General features: G+C 40.7%; 1 protein-coding gene across 1 annotated transcript in view; it reads right to left on the bottom strand.

Annotated features, from left to right (window-relative positions):
- Nucleotides 1–14,725: 14,725 nt before the first annotated feature.
- The window catches only part of LOC311020861 (B-cell lymphoma/leukemia 11A-like), a 172,577-nt gene continuing 169,802 nt past the window's right edge, over nucleotides 14,726–17,500 (bottom strand). The window contains exon 4 of the mRNA XM_084021100.1: nucleotides 14,726–14,736. The gene's annotated coding sequence lies outside the window, so the exon portion shown is untranslated. The remainder of the gene's footprint in view (nucleotides 14,737–17,500) is intronic.

Below are 17,500 nucleotides of genomic sequence, written 5' to 3' on the forward strand. Positions count from 1 at the left end.
TAAGGACCAACATGTTGTCACAAGGTTAGAAGGAGGACAAATCCTCTCAAATGACAACATTTGGCCCGCTATAAGACGTTGATTTACATTGTGGTATAATGATAAGGCCATTGTTAATATCGTAGAAAAAAACTCTGAGATTAAACCTTGGATATGCTCTGATATTCTAAAGTCATACATATGTGAGGAAAAAAGTAACGAGAAAAAGGTTTTGACAGGGAACTATATTGCTTAGCTTGTCAGTTTGGATCAACCTCATCACACCACTGCAGTAACGCCAAGCGCTAAATATATTAGTTCATTTCAAGTGTAACTTCACAACCAGGTCCGAGACGAAGTCCACACACCCACTGCATCATTTAGAAAAATGCAAAAAAGTGGGCTAAGGGCAGAGAGATACAACCATGACCACTTCCACATGACAAAAGCCTCGCGTCAACAAAAGTTGTATGGACTTGTACGAGTGTCAGAGAGGACTTTGGAAAGATGATTCATCAGGTAACCCAACAGAATAAAACAGGTCTAACATGAGGAGAACATACCAATGGTAATATTAAGTTTGTAAAATAACAGAACGTGAAAGAAATTACATTTATGGCCTCACTTGGGCCATCTCACCATAAGAACACTACTTTAGGCACAACAGAAATGAGATGGCAGCTGAATATGAACTTTAATCTCACAGATTTCTGTTCCTTCAAATTTCAGATTTGTATGATACTAGACAGGCTTTTTTGTTAATGTGTGAGTTATTTTTTCTTGTAAATGTAACACTTTCATTAAGGACATTTTTAGTTTTTTCTTATAATACCCCGCTTCCCCGGCTCTGTAAATTATATATTTTAACCTGCAATAAACATAATGAAGATCTGATGGAGTTTGTCGCTCAGCTGGAGTTTGTCGCATGCTACGTTTACCTTCGGGCTAATTCACTTTGGGTTTTTTTTATATTTTATTTGCTTGTTTTAATGTTTTTTTTCTCCAATGTTTTTAATATTTTATGTAAAACACTTTGAATTTCCCCGTTGTTGAAAGGTGCTATACAAATAAAATGTCCTTACCTTGTCTTGTTGGCCAGTGACCTGAACATAAAATCCTTTTTTTCTGATGTATTTCTTGTTGTTGCAACCATCTGAGTTGCTCAGCACTCATTAACCTGATATTAAGTCAGCGACCCTCATGCGGGCCGTTTTGCACTAGTTTCGCATTCATTCCGTTTAATCGCATATTATTTTAAATGCGTCTGCGTCATATTACACATCATTTGAAAGCTACGAGTCTCGCGAATCGAACAAAGTAAGCCGTTTTAGGCTCACGGAAAACACATCAAAAGCAAACACAGCATGTGTGCAAGGAGTGCACAGAAACAAGACCAGCGTTCCCTACCTTTCGAGCTGTCTGGAAGTCCAAAAGCAACATGTAGCATGCTAATCCTTATATCCAGAGAAAGGTAAAGAGTCCAACGCCACTTCGTTTAGTCCCACGAGCACGCTAACTCCGGTAGTCATCCATAACACGGCATGTGTTGACGTTGTGAGTTTCTGAACAAAATATTGTTTATAGCTAGTTATCGCTCTTCGATGACGGGCGAACAACAAAGCTTCGATTTCCGTGTACGGCGGCTTCTTGGCGAAAAAAACAAGCCCCCTTCCACGATTCTGCGATCCGAATTGGCTGAACAATTTGTCCATCAAGAGAGCCAGTGCGTCACTGCAGGTTCCAGATGCAGCTCCGTCTGACATTGCCCTACAACACTGCACTTGCAAAGCTCATTTTTGGGTGTCTTTTTATCTACTTTCTACCAGTTGTTGGTCAGGCTTGTGGCTGTGGCTTCATTCAACTTTTAGGCCTATCTATAACAGCCACAGCGAACTTGTTTCATTCAAAAAGAAAAATAATTTAGGCGAGGCAAAAAAATTGCAATTTCCACTATGTTTGAGCTGCAGTAACTCAGTGTCAGTAACACTTAGAGTAAATCTGACACTTGCAGAAGAAAATTCAAAGGGTTATCTTTCAGGAATGTTTTCAGCCTTTTCTTCAAAAATAGGACGGCCAGTTTATTCAGTATTTTTAAGAGATGAGTTGTGTGCCAGTACCATTTACTTGGATTGGCTGTCTAAGGGTTGGACTACACTATACTTGGCTCTACGATGGCAATGCAGATCAGTCAGTTCACCACTTTCTGCACACTGAAATACCTCTCCAAATGTTGGATGCATTTCCATTAACTTATGTACAGACATTCACGGTCCCCAGAGGATGACGCTGTCTGTTCTCCCATGGTAACCATCCAGTTTTTCCTTTATTGCAAAAGTAGAAGCCAAGAATCCGCATTTATCAAAAATTATGTGATGGTTGTAGAAAATGCTACTTATATACCGGGCTCAAAGTGGATATGGCCCAACATGTACAAAGAAAGGTGTAAGAAGAGTCATGGGATTACAACCACCGTGTCATTAGTTCTGTACAACAGGACACCTTGTTTACCTTCACACAGCTAATGCTCTATTAGGAGTACTTTGTTTATTGAAGTCACCTTTATTGGAGTAGAAAAGGTACAAAAAAGAGAAAATACACAAGAAAAAAAAGTATTTGTCTGATGGCATTTATATATCTATATATCTCTATATATATATAGAGATATATAAATAAATTGTGATAGCATTGTTTTCCGGAATTCTTTTTGGCTGCAATGATAGTGTAGCAAACATCTGATGGTAGTCTGAAGGTAATGCAGGTCTCAGGTTTCCATTATGATTTTTAATCAGATTTTAATGACTTTACTTTCATGCAACATCCTATTTCCCTTGTTATCTTCCTGTTCCTTCAGTCCCATTGATTTTGTTAAAGTTGTATCAGTGCATCTGTTGGCGTCCTCCTCTCAACTCCCCCGCTGTTTACACACTTTACGGTTGCTCGCCTCCAACTTAGCTAATTTGTGACTTTGTGCCAACAACACTGTAATGCACGCAAATCTCTGTTTCTTTTCTCTCCACTTGTTGTTTGCCTCCTTAAACCCGAGCGACGCGAGGAGAGAGCGGCCGCGGCGTGATGGCGAGTGATGGTGACATGGAGCGCTGCCCAGGAGCGTCTTCACAGCTCTGTCCACTTCAGCAGAGATCCAGAGCATTTCATAGCCTGCAACACACACACACACACACACACCAAGCCATTACAACACTTAAGTCTCCACTGAAGATGATTATTTTGTGGCGGCTAAGCGTGTATAAGTAAAAGTACAACTTTGTGTTCAACCGGAAGTATCAAGTAAATAACTTAATTAAATTACATTGAATTAACTGTTCCATAAGAACATAAGAATGTGGTGGATATGGGTCATATGTTTTCAGTTCTGGTCATTTTACCAAATATTAAATGTTAAAATTAAGCTAGTTTTTGAATTATATTGTATTGACCTGCTATGATTTCTGTGTGAGCAGACGATTTCTGTAGTAAAGTGTTGTAACAAAGATTTCGGGGGCACTCACACCACCAATACAAGACAAGCCTATTGCCCACCAGAGTGACATTGTACTGGTCAATCGGATGATGATCAAATGATACGTTCTTGCAACGGGTTCGGGTTTGTTGTATTTGTAAAATTTGTAATTTGTAAAATTGCATTTGTATCGCTCACTGAAGTGATTCTCTTCACCATCTGTCAGGTATTATGTCTTAAACATTCTCAACCACTTTGATCCAACGGTTCGATGAAAGTCTCCAAAAAACACAGTTTAAGTCATTCCTCCAAGTCAGTGTAGATTTTACAGGATTATTGTGTTAACACTCATCTTGTGGGAACAGTACTACATTTAAATAATCACTTCTAAATGATTAATTCATGTTGAGTCCCATATCACCTTTGTGTGATGGACAAATGGAACTTCATGTCGGCGTGCTGATTTTTCACCTTTTTAACCGTGGGATTTAAACGTCCCATGAACACATCGTTCACTCTGGCGGCTCTCGTCTCTGAGAGAATAGTTGTTCAAACTCACCCGACTGTTCATGTTGGTGCAAAACCAAATAAACAAACACGCTTCTCAGCTTATTGGTGTTTAAAAGCTGTGTGTGTTCTGTAAAGCACTTTAGATTGTTGACATTTAACTTTAGAGCATTTACTTTTCGACTACTGTTGAGCACATTGAATGACTTCTAACTCAAATATTTACTGTAGAATAATTGTCTCTGCGGTCCCATCACTTCATGCTATGGTGCTCAGTGAGCCATTTTCTCAGAGGACCTCCCCCTTTAACCTTTTACCCTGATCTTCATGTGCTTTTCAGGCCTAAGTCCTGATCCTAAATCAGCCCTACATAGAACTCAGCAGACCAGAATGTCCTCCTCTTGGTCGTTATCCTTCTGTCGCCTTTTCAGCCCTCACAAGGACAGCACTGCAAGTAGACAAACGCATTTGAACACATGTTGCCACGGGTGCTCTGTTTGAACACTCCCCACGCCTCCAGCTCTGTACTTAGGAAGCATATGCTGGGTGCTGTGTCTCTCTGTCCTCAGGGGCCCGTGGGACCGAGGCCCCCTGTCCGCCTTTCTCGTTGTGACCAGAGCCAACAGGACAGGGCTGACGGATGGGCCCCTGAAGCTGGGGACAAGCATGGGGAAGGGAGGGTTGGGAGATGTGTGTGTGTGGGGGGGGGAGTGGGTCGCACCCAGTCGTGGGCTATTAGAGGGAAGGAATGTGTGTGTTTGTGTGTGTGTGTGTGTGTGTGTGTGTGTGTGTGTGTGTGTGTGTCAGAGGGCAGACATCGTGTGAGTTGGACTTTTCTAATCCATTATCGCCGGGCCTCGCTCCAGGTGGCGTTATGTCGACACGCTGAGCGGCGAGCGTGTCGTGATGTGACAGGTCGGCCGTGTGTGTGTGACGCGTCACTGCGGCGTGTGTGTCGGAGAGCAGTTGCAGCTGATGTGCAGTAATTGCTGCCCTTTCAGTTAACTGTTACAGATTGTCTTGAGAGGCGAAACTCCGTTCAGCCAGCCCAAGCTCCGCCGCCGCCGCCGCCGCCAAGATGAACTTGTTTCTTTCGGGGAGATTCAGACTGGTTTTGGGCTCTTTGAGCATGTTGGAGCTCGCTGTGCAGAATGTTTCGACTTGTTTGACTTCCTGCAGTGAAGACATTTGCTGTTGTGTTTCACCAATCGACACCTTCACACCAGCTCTGCGTCGCCATTAAAAGCTGCAGCACTTCATAAACTATGGCATCTTTCTTATCCCTCTGCCTTTTCCCCTCTATTTTCCTCTTCTTCACTTTTGTGTTTTTTTTTCGTCTATGTATTACTATATTGTTTGTACTACTAGTATAGTTGCAAATACTTTTGTATTGTTAATATGTCTATTTGTTCTCTTCTTTTGTAAATTCTTGATTTGTCACAAAATAAAAAAATAGCTGCGATTGTGATTGTTTTATTTAATTGGTTGTAAAGAGTAGGACCACAGTGGAGACCAAAGTAACCAAGATAATCTCTTAACCACAGACGGGTCTGTGGATCCATCACTAGCGTAGCTTTACCTCTGACATATCCATTAGTCTTTACATCCCTCCATAAAATGGGTTTAATGTTCTTTGTCAACATAAAATAAGCCTACGTTTACCGTATAATGACTAGGTTTAGAATAAATACCAAAATCAATCCAAACATCTAATCAACAAAACTGAATGTAAATGTAAGTCGTGTGTTTAATGATTCAATTATTCAGTTGTTATACTGTACCTAATTAACATTCCATCCCTCAAGGCAAAACACTGAGAAGAATCCCAAGCACACTGTTTACTAGCGAGGACCGTGTGGAATTAAACACAATGTGTTTTATAGCATCATGTGTAGTGATGCTGTATGTTTTACCTTAACGTCTGCTCAGAAACAATGGGAACAGGGTTATTGTGTGTACACTCACATCCAGGAAGTATTCACTTCCACAAGTGTTGATTTTAATCATTATAAAAGAAATAACATTTAAATGTTGCTTATAAATGTGCCACTTGCGAATGTGTGTGCTTTTGTGTGTGTGTGTATCTTTTTTTATAGTTGTAGACTTGTAAAGGAAGTGTGGTAATTACATGTTTATGTAATTAGGTCAGTAATTCAAAGGAATAAGCTTGTGGGTTTCCCATTAGTAATCAAGTAGCCCTTTGTGGCCCATATATGTCACAAGGAGGGTTGCTCTGTCATTAGTTAACACACAAATAGAATACATCTCTTTACAGCACACACACACACACACACACACACACACACACACACACACACACACCAGTTGTATCTGGCGGACACCTGCATGCAGAACACAGATTTAGTGACCATGTATGAACATGGTCAAAATGTTTCCTTCCACTGGCAAAACAAGAAGACACACATACACCACACCCCACGCAATACACACACACAACACATGTATGCAGTTATGTGAGGAGGCACAAACACATCTCACAAATGCACAACTATACACACATCCAGCCCAGTATATTCACACAAATAAGCATATACTTGCTTGCGTACTTTAAAAATCCTCAAAGCACAGAAAAAAGGCTTCCACGCACTTCCTATTGCCAAACTCACACATGCCCACAACATGCTCACACTTTCGCCCCCCAACGGCAAACCGCATATCACACACACACACACACACACACACACACACTCAAAGAGGCACAGCTTCCCTCACTTCTAAGATTCGCTCTCGCTCTCTCTCTCGCTCTCTCTCTCCGCCTCATCAGGCCCTGTAACAGAGGGCAGGCAGTAGCTAATAATAGGTATTGACTGGTTCAACGTGGGATGAGCAAGGTTCAACCATTGGATCTCCAAATGCGCCCGGGGGTCACTCGCACAGCGAACACGTCTCCCCGGACCCGGCTGAAAGAGAAGGCATTTTAAACTTTCATGACTTCTCTGAAATCGCGGCTGTATTCGCCTTTCAGGCCTTAACTCTTTGTACTCAAAGCGCTCGGTCCGATCAATATCCGAGAAGGAGAGGAGAGGAGAGGAAGGAGAGGAGAGGAGGGAGAGGAGGGGATGAAATCCAGACGTCTTTATTTCAGTGGCTAAAGCTGCTCTGTGCAACACACACAGCCCAGGGTTTGTTCAGTCGCTGCTGCGGTGAACTGTGAACACACACGGAGGCCGAAGTGAACTGTGCAGAAAGCACGGCATACACACACATACACACACAGGAAACACGCATTATCAGTTTATATTGGATCTATTAAAGGATATCTCTGGAATCTCGTCTCGTTGTCTAAGACAATGCTCACATGACCGACAGCGTCTCCTATAAAAATACGCTCCCAACAACTAAACTGCACTCTCAATTACGTTTCCAGGAAACATATTTGTTCCAGGACTGAATGGTTGCATCTTTTAGGATGACAAAAAACTTGGAACAAAACAAAAGCCCAACAAAAGTACTTTGTTATGTTCACACATAAAAAGAAGTTAGTTTGAACGGGAGTGAAAGCAGCCAGACCTCCTATCTACGTGGTCTTCCACTGACTCGGTACAGTCTCACTCATGATGGTTTCCCTAACGATTCCTCCGCTCCATAATGCAACACTTTCACCCCGAGGCTGCTGCTTGTGTCCTTTGTGGAATCAAACTTCAGTGTCGACTCATTTTATCTTGAGTTCCAGTTCAAATGAACCTAGAACTAAATATAGTACTGTTACTTAGCTAACTTAGAATAGTTACATAAAGTAGTGCATGGGAAATATACTTAGCTAAACAGTACATATTTCAACCTAAATCAGATCTTTACCTATAACTAACAACGTGGTTTTATTACCCAAACTTAACCGAAGACGAACGTTTGTTTGAAGACCATGTATTCATACAAAAAGCAGGAATCAACGCATCTAAAACTGACACTAAAGGGACATGCTTCATAGTTCAAAGTGACTGAACAATTAATGAGTTGGGAGTGACAACATGTTGGACCAGCTTTTGGTTGTTTAATGTGAGCAAACTTAAGTTCAATATTAACTGTCTTCACTAAGCGAGATCTATTGACTCATCTATTATTTAACATATCATTATCCCTAAAGTTGTCACGTATGGCAACAGTGGCTTCTCCTAAAAAAAACACATAACATAGTCAAAGTTCAGAGAAAGGAGGAGTTAGACACAGTAGGGTCTTTTTGTTGATGAATTTGAACCCCAGCAATAAACCAGAACCCAACTACCAGAAGCGAGAAATCTACTTAATCTGGCTACTTCACACTGACAGACCTCATATAAGCAGTGGTTGAACTGTGGATGAACTGTTGTTTTTGCTTTCCCATTTCTTACAGTCCTGCTTGAGAAGATTCATGATTACAGCACACTACACGACACGGGAGAATGGTTGTATTTTTTTCAATGGAGTCGGCAGAGATGATGCCATTAACTGGTAATCTGGTTAAACATTATTTATTATTCTTCAACAAAATCTGCAGATCATATTTTCATCAATTGTACAAACAAAAAAGCCATTCTGCATTTGAGGAGGTACTTGAATGGTCACTCCCATGACCTGGAGGATCATGTGATATAGTCAAAAGTTCTTAGACGGCCACTAAATGGACCTCATGGTGAGATTGTCTGATCAAAATAAAAGTACCAGCTAATAAAGCTTGTGATGCAGAATGTCTCCAGTCACTCATATATTTTGTTATACTTTTAATAATATTACTGGTGCATGAATGTTTAATTACAATTTCAAGGTTGTAACAAGTTTAAATGGAGCCAATTTGGACTATTTAAAGTTTAAGTTATGTTGGGAAGTTTAACTTTCTGTGTAACAATTTAATTTTATGAAACACACACACACACGCACACACACAACTATATAGTACTTACAGAGGCATACAGTATAGCCTCAAGAGTTTGCATATGGAGTCAAAAGACACACTACATACATGTAGTGAAAGTGTAGATAATGTTAAAAGGACACACTGTCAGCTTTACACAGAGCAAAAACAGAATGTGAGCCAACCATCGGAGCCCTCGTGATGGGCCCCGGGCTCTAATGGACATGAACAACCTCTGTGTTAACAGCAAAGAGGCCTGTTTGATTCCTGCCATATTTAGTACAGAGAAGTCTTTCTCTACTTTAACAAATGGTTTCCAGTGAGCTGACTCACACCGTCCTTAAACAGTTTCTTTAGTAACATACAAATATGAAATTGTAACAATTTGATGAAATACAAGATGAAAAACCCCAATGCATGTAGCTGTGTGTGTGTGTGTGTGTGTGTGTGTGTGTGTGTGTGTGTGTGAGATGCCTTCAGTTACAGAAAGGTTTCACCACAATGTGACTCCAGCTGCTACAGAGAGGAAGTGAATACCCAGGGCAGAGGGACACAGGGGAGTGTGTGTACAGTGTGTGTGTGTGTGTGTGTGTGTGTGTGTGTGTGTGTGTGTGCAGCGTGTTTACGAAGGGCACTGCAGCTGTGGCCTCTGCAGATCTACACAGTGGAGGTGAATGGGACTCGTTCACAGAGAGAGATCTGAACACCACAATAGGCTCACAACAACACACACACACACACGGGTCCAACAACACACGACTTTCGACCACGAGACACCGCATGTCTCAAAGTGTCGGTGACGTGCCGGTGACGTCCTCCTGAACGTTGTAGAGTAGCATCGTCCCGGCTGACAGAAAACATCTTAGTGCAGGTGCAAGTTGTATGTACAAGTAGCATTGGTATGAATGTTGTGCTGAGTCACATGAAAAAAATGGACAATTTGTGTACACACATCTGTATATTAAAGGACGCAGGTTTGCATATGGATGATTGGGACACGTCACCAATACTTGAACAAAATCATACTGAGGAAATACGAGTTGAATTTCAGCCTAGAATTCCCATGAAAATGTGACCATTTATGAATCATTTGCTACACAGGAAACACAACAATAGGCTGCTAAAGGAGGTGTATCAGGAGTTCAGATGAGCTGCTGATTATTCATTCTAGTTGGGAATTATTGGGGGCATCCGTGTTAAAATTCAGCAAATAGAACCATATAGCCAACATATCTGGTCTTCTTACAAAACTTACATCAGAACAAGTTTGTTTCATGAGATCCTACTCACTCGAGTTTTAAAATGGCCTTCAAAAATAAAGGAGACCCTAAGTTTAGCCATATGTAACCACATGGTGACCTTATGTATCCAATCAGTTTTGGTCTCAACAGCATTCATTCATTATGCATATGACGTTTGGTAAATTATCTATACGACACTTCGAAGAAACAAAAAAGGGCAAAAGACAGAGATCAACAATATATCTAAATTGTTGAAAATATTCTTAAAATAATCCATTAAAAAAAGAATAACATTGTCAACTGTTTAGAAAGTCACAAAAGGCAGGTAAGAAACATTCATGATAAATGGTACATAAAGAATGTATAATAATCTTCAGTTGTGTAGACATCAAACATCAAGAAAGTAGTTGTATTAGTAAGAGCTGATATTTACAGTTGAAACCTTAGTGGTGGCAGTTAAATTTAGAAGTGCTAGTCAATTTCAGTGGAAGTGCAGTATGACCAGTTGAATTTAAAGAGCTGGTGGAAAAAACAAGTAGAAAGATGCCATTAAATGGTGCTAGCAGTCCATTAACAAAGAGGAGCCAATCTTTTTGGTGTTGGTCAAGGACTATTTCTTGTTATTGTGCTTCACAAGGATGCACAATGAAACATAGCTCATCTTCTACACAAGAAAACCGTGACAAACAAAACACTAGTGCATTCCTCTAGTACGTATCTTGAATTTGTATTAGAAGTAATGTTAACAGCAGCAACAATTCTCTGGTCAGATAACATGGCCGACATCATTAAACATCAGGGGAACATTTTCCATCAACAGCTGATAATGTTGCCATGGAAGCATAGCACCCACCCTCTGGTTACCCCTCACGTCAAAACTCTTAGCTCTGGCTGCATGTTCTTTGTAATTTGCACTGTTATGGGTTGTTAGCCCTGTTAGCTATAAGCTAGAGGTATGTTTGTGGCCATGTTGAGAACCATTGAGAGGCAGTTGAAATGCTAACAATCTTGTGTTATGTAACAAGCCTAAGTGACACCAAAGGGTCATTGCATTGAGAAGGGTAAAGGGATCCCGACCAAACGTTTTATGTGATGAGTTGGATATAAGAACGGGTTGGACATTTTCCTTTACATCAATGTCACTATCAGATACAGAAATTCTTAGGGAAAACACAATACGGGGAAATGACGTGGCAAAGACAAAAAACAGACAAAATACGAACAAGGAAAGAAGATCAGAAGAAAAAAAGAGTTTTTGTGATGGGTTGGGTTGGTTGAGCTGGGTGGGCCGTTACAAAGACAGGGTGTCATATGTTGTGTGACCGTGACTTCACCATGTGTGTTTGGCATTAGTCTGACGGGCCACCACTGTAAATTAGACCCTGCTTGTCTTGGATCCAGTCCATCCAGATACACCACTATTCCCCACTGTCAGCTCCGCCACAGAAAGTAGAACATTTGTCAAAAGTAAGTCGAGGAGCAGAAAAATGCCCAACTGCTGAAAAATACTCACCAGCTTGGTAATTATAAGGAAAAAAATGGCTGGTTTTAATAAATTGGTTTCCATTTCTGTCTCAGAGGAGAGTCTGGGAGTTTGGCTTAAAGTAAAGAAAACTGAGAAGAGGAACCAGACTGTGTGAATGAGTGGTTAAATAAAATAAAGATATTGAAGACAAAAAATAAGCATGCATTTAGTGAACCAGGCCAAAGAGTTTAAGTCTCATCTTCCTATAATTCTGGCTATAACTGTGAAGAACTTGTCTACCTTATAGTAAATACCAATTTTCACATGAACTGCAACATTAGGTTGGCCCTAGAGTGTGATGCTGGCGTCACTCGTGTGGTGTCAGTGATCAAAGACTGTGGTGCTTTGCAGATGTGGTGGCTGATAGTTCCCATAGACATTCATGACAAAAATACACTCATCCACATGGGGAAAGCAAGTATGACGATTGGATGAAGTGCAGTGGAGTTTGAGACAAACACTGCCCACAACAACTTCCGACCACTCAGCCTGACCGGCTGAACCAAACACCATCAAAAGCAATGTGACCAACCAAGGATAGACAGAAGAGAACTAAGCAGCTAGGGTTCAAAGTTATTCCACTACTTAGCCTGCCTCTAGTGTCAGGTCTATAGGAAAAGAACTGGAGCAGAATGGATATTTGAAGTGTTTTCAGTGGTCATGTAACTCATATAAAAGGGTGATTATTGTTAGTTGTTAAAGTGACAACACAATTCAGTGGGGCCGTAAAGTGGCGTCACAGCTCACCAGGAAGAGAGAGGATGCAGCTCTGGAGACGGATGTCTGGCTAGCTAGTTAGCTAGCTAGGTAGCTAGGTATCTTCTCTGGAGCGGTGTGGTGTGAGGTGGAGGGAATGTTAGTCCCAATGCCGCTGTTCACCAGCTTGATGTTTGACTCATTTTCCATAACCAGTGTGGCGTTAAAGGATGAGAGATTAGCAAGCTAGCTAACTAGCCAGCTGTCTGCTGGTTTGGTAGCTAGCTTGCTAATTCTTCCACAGTAGAGCCCGACCGATAAAGGATTTTGAAGGCCGATACCGATACAAATGTTTGTTGATTTAAAAATCCGATATTCCGATATATCGGCCGATATTTTTTTTATTTCAGAAAACGCGTAACAAAACATTGACAGATTAACATTAGTTATTTGTAGTTATTTAGTTATTTATGTAGTCTTCACTAAAATAATATGATAATGCAGTTTAAAAATGTATTGTCACAACATAAAAGAGGAACATCAAAATATATCAAAGTTCTGATAAATAAAATGTATAAAAATACAAACTTAAGATATAAAACTTAAATTCCTTTGAACAAAAACACAATAACAACCAAACATAAAGTTACCAGTATTAAAAGACTCGGTAAGCTTCATAAATATAACTTCGAACAAGACTGGAGACAAATTCTGTTAAGTTCTATAAGGGTGTTTCGTCCGTTTTTATTTTATTTTTAAAATATTCATTTATCGGCCATTATAAATGCCGATACCGATAGTTTGGAAAATGCCTAATATTGGCCGATAATATCGCCCCGCCGATATATCGGTCGGGCTCTATTCCACAGCAATAATGCACTTGTTACAGAAAACAATCAGAATGTGGATGAAGCTTTAAGTTGTTCAATGTTACTCATGTAGTCTCTCTCTACAGAACAGAAAATGAATCAGAAGAACATCCATCCATCCATCCATCCATCCATTGTCTACCGCTTATCCCGTATTCAGGGTCACGGGGGGGCTGGAGCCGATCCCAGCTGTCATTGGGCGAAGGCAGGGTTCACCCTGGACAGGACATCAGAAGAACATAAAACCCCAAATTATATCATAAAAAAGCTTAAGAAGCAGACATGATACACTACAATGATCACAAATGCAATGCACACGTAAAAATGGCCGTATTGACAATCCTGCTGTTTATTTGAATGGGAATGTCTGCTCTTCTCCTATTTGATTTTGAAGGTCAAGTAACTAAATGGATGAAATAAGACTCAGGCTAAACCCAGAAATCAGAGACTGTTGGGCACACGTCTTTACTGAAATCTGGCTTCCTCATAACAACCTGACTCAAGCTGCTGCACTTGACAGCACATGTCAGCAGACACATGGTATTTCTAGCTGTCAAGTCACCATCATGATGAGAACTTGTTGGGAAGTTTGCAGATGACACTCCCATCATCCAACAGATTGGCATATTTTTAAATTCTTGGATACCCAGAACAATGCAATATTTGGAGTCATAATTCTAATAGTAGATATCTGAAATTGCATTTTTACTAGTCCAATATATTTGGGATATTCAAAATAACATTATGGATATCTTGGAACGATGTTTGTTTTGGAAATGGGAAATCAAATCATGACTAGTAACAAATTGATTGCACATATCTGAAATGAGAGATTTTCCAAGTATCCAAGTTTCCAAGATTATTATTGCAGATATCCAGAAGGTTCATTCTAGATATAAAAAATGCAGTCATGGAGAATCTAAAATTGAAAAGCAAATATATACGAATGGTAAAGTGATGTAATTCTTTGTAGGAGGAATGACAATTGCGGATATCCACTATATACAGTGTGTATGGCCTAACGACTAATCACCTGCTGTAATATTTGGATATTTTGTTGGAGGAATTCTAACATCGAGCCACATGACAGAGCTCCATATGAGCTGTTGGGCGACCTACAGTAGACGTGTACAGTATGCATTAAGACATTAATAGTTTTCAATCAGACCTGTTACCAGCCAGAGCAACCACATTCTCAATTACGGTGTTTTTATAGCACTGCTGAAAAAAGCAATGTTGAAGGTGGATTTCAGATATACACTCTGTTTTCTGTTCTTCTTTTCTTTTCTCTGCTCGCCCCTGCTCACTGCCCCTAACCACTAACCCCCCCCCCTTCACTCCCGCTTTCTGCCTCAAACGCACACATATATATACGGCGTGGGCGCTGACAGTCCCTTGAACTGTTGACAATAAGTTGATGGGCTAAAGCCTCCAGTAAACATCTCTGGTGCCACCTCTACCCAGATGGAGCTACTTAGAGAACACACACTCGCTCTCTGTCACACACACACTTTCCAGGCCTGAGTTTCATTAGTCAGTGTGTTTATGTCTGCGTTCATGCGGCCTGGCGGAGAAACCTCCCCGTTTCACTGCCTCCGCGGGGTTTTACCCTGAGCTGGGAGCACAGAGAGAGAGAGAGAGAGTGACCACAGTCACCGTTCACTGTTTCATGTGTGGACAGCTTGTGTGTGTGTGAGGGCAGCCAGTCACCTTTGATGTTAAAACATAGTACATGCTGTTCTCATTTCTGATCCCACCCTTCTTACCACGCTGATATCGACGGCCAGCCGCCCCGGGGCAGATGGCACCAGGATCTGTGTGTGTGTTTGAGTGTGTATGAGTGTGTGTGCATTTCAATATAGCAAGTAAACTGACCCACAGGTCGCTGGCCCGAGACAGGCTTCATTTTTTAACAATTAATCTCCTTCAGCCAGGAGGGTCAGAATGAGTCTAAAAACTCTTTTGCACACCATCTCATGCACACAGACACACATGCGCGCGTGCACACACACACACACACACACACACACACACACACACACACACTAACATGGTGGTTTGATGCCTGTCATCATCGGTGTGTGTGTGTGTGTGTTAATCTGAGATGTGAATATGAGGAGATTAGATGGACCCAGGGATTAAAATCTGGCCTTTACCTCAGAGGATCCGTTCCAGCAGGGACAGCCTGATGGACACATACGCACACACACACACACACATACGCACACACACACACACACACACACACACACACATACGCACATACACGCACACACACACACACACACACACACTCACAAAGACACACACACCATTCCGAAGATCCAAAAAAAGAGAACTGTTTGGATCAAAGCACACAACGAGTAACCAGAGAAAGCACATTATATGTATTTCTGACAGACAAGGAGAGAATGAAAGACAGATGGAAGTTGATGGAAAGAGAAGAAGAAAGAGACGCAGTGAGAGCTCAGCGGCGGAGCAACATGTAGAAGGATTTTCCCCCCTTATTTAAAAACCTCCTGACTGGCTTGTGGAATTAGCCCTGGTCCCCTATTTACCACACTGCACGACAACCTCCAAACAGAGTGCAACCGTACATGCTGTCACTCTGTTTCACAAAAACAACAACGGGCATTGTCGTGTGTTTCTGCCTGCAATGAGAGAACAGAGTTACTGCTTTAGGCCAATTCAAAAGGATTTGGTGTTTTCAATTAATGTCTTTGACAACATCTGAATATCAAAGAATAGATATACTTCTATTCATCTCTTTGTCTGTTTACACATTATTTTGCAGCAAGCAGTGGTGGGGGAAAATGTATGTGTATGTTTAAATGTAAATTTTAATATAAACAATTAGTTTAAAAATCGGACAGACAGAATATCAACAAGTTCAATTAAGCTCTGCCATCTACAACAGATAAATGCAACACACTTTTGGTACTTTTCTATGGAGGATGGAAGCTGACAAAATTTTAAATAAATGACTTCACAAGTAAATACTATGTCATTGAATGGACCAAAAATAAAGCAAATAATGAAAAGGGGAAAATATAACCTGACCAAATAAATAAAACAAAATAAAAAAATGATTGTTGTTGTTATTTTTATTATTATACATTGTATTATCAATTAGAAAATGCAAACAAATAAATACATTGAAAAATGAATAACAAATAAATAATGGAAAGGGACAATTTAATAGGAAAAGTTAGTCAAATGGCGAATACATACAGGGGAAATTGGATTTAGAAGTCAAGAAACAGAAATATAAATTTATGATTATAATTATATGATTATTTTACAATTAATGAATGCCTACATGTATTTTGATAGTATCCTTGGTACATTTAATGTCATATCAATTCCATAGATGCCTGCATTAACTGAATGCAGGACTTTTATTTGAAAATGTGTCGCAAAAATGAGTTAAAAGTGACAGCAGCCATATCAACTTCAAATTGCAGAATGTCTAATTAATACAAATCATTTACATAAACAGAACTAAACATATACCAGATATTCTGAAAAATATAAGTAAGACAAAAAAAGTAAGAGTTAATTAAAAGTAAACATTTCCAAAATAGATAAAAACTTCTATCTGAAAATAGAAGGGGGTGAGTTCTACATGCTTGGAATGCTGCAATAAAGAAACGTATTATTGTGTGCACGGTTTTGCACGTGTGTGTGTGTGTGTGTGTGAGTTGTCCACTCAGTGTCGTGCTGGGCTACATGAGGAGACAGGGAGCATGTTGGAGCTGACAAGGCCTGTAGGGTCAACATCAAGCCAAATCAACTGCACTGGGGATCAACCACTGCTCCGGCTCTGTCAAATTAGGGCACCGCGCCAACACACACAAACACACGCGGACACATGGACATGCACACCAACAGCTGTCAGGCACACACACACACACACACACACTCGTGACTGCCCACTGCCCCGGAAACATCAGAGCACATCTCTGCCCTGAGGTGAGAATTGCAGTTTGTGTGTGTGTGTGTGTGTGTGTGTGGGCAGTCACAGGGTCTGTGTGGTGATTGCTGGAACATACTGGCTGAGCAGCATGAGATTTGTGTTGGTTTGTCCAAGTGTATGTGTGTAAGTGGGGACATTTTTTGTGTGGAATTTATGCATTTAGCAATATTTGGAATTGAGTGACTCATTCCTTTACTGTGTGTGTGTGTGTGTGTGTGTGTGTGTGTGTGTGTGTGTGTGTGTGTGTGTGTGCATGTGTGTATATGTGTCTGTGCGTGTCTGTGTGTATCTGCAAGAATATGAAATGAGAGAGCCACAGCTGGATATGTGTCTGTTTGTCTGCATCTACGTACATGAACATATTGTTTTCAGGTGTGTATTTTGCATGTGTGGTTATA

This window comes from Eutrigla gurnardus, assembly GCF_963514095.1.
Source record: "Eutrigla gurnardus genome assembly, chromosome: 11".
NCBI classification, from domain to species: Eukaryota; Metazoa; Chordata; class Actinopteri; order Perciformes; family Triglidae; genus Eutrigla; species Eutrigla gurnardus.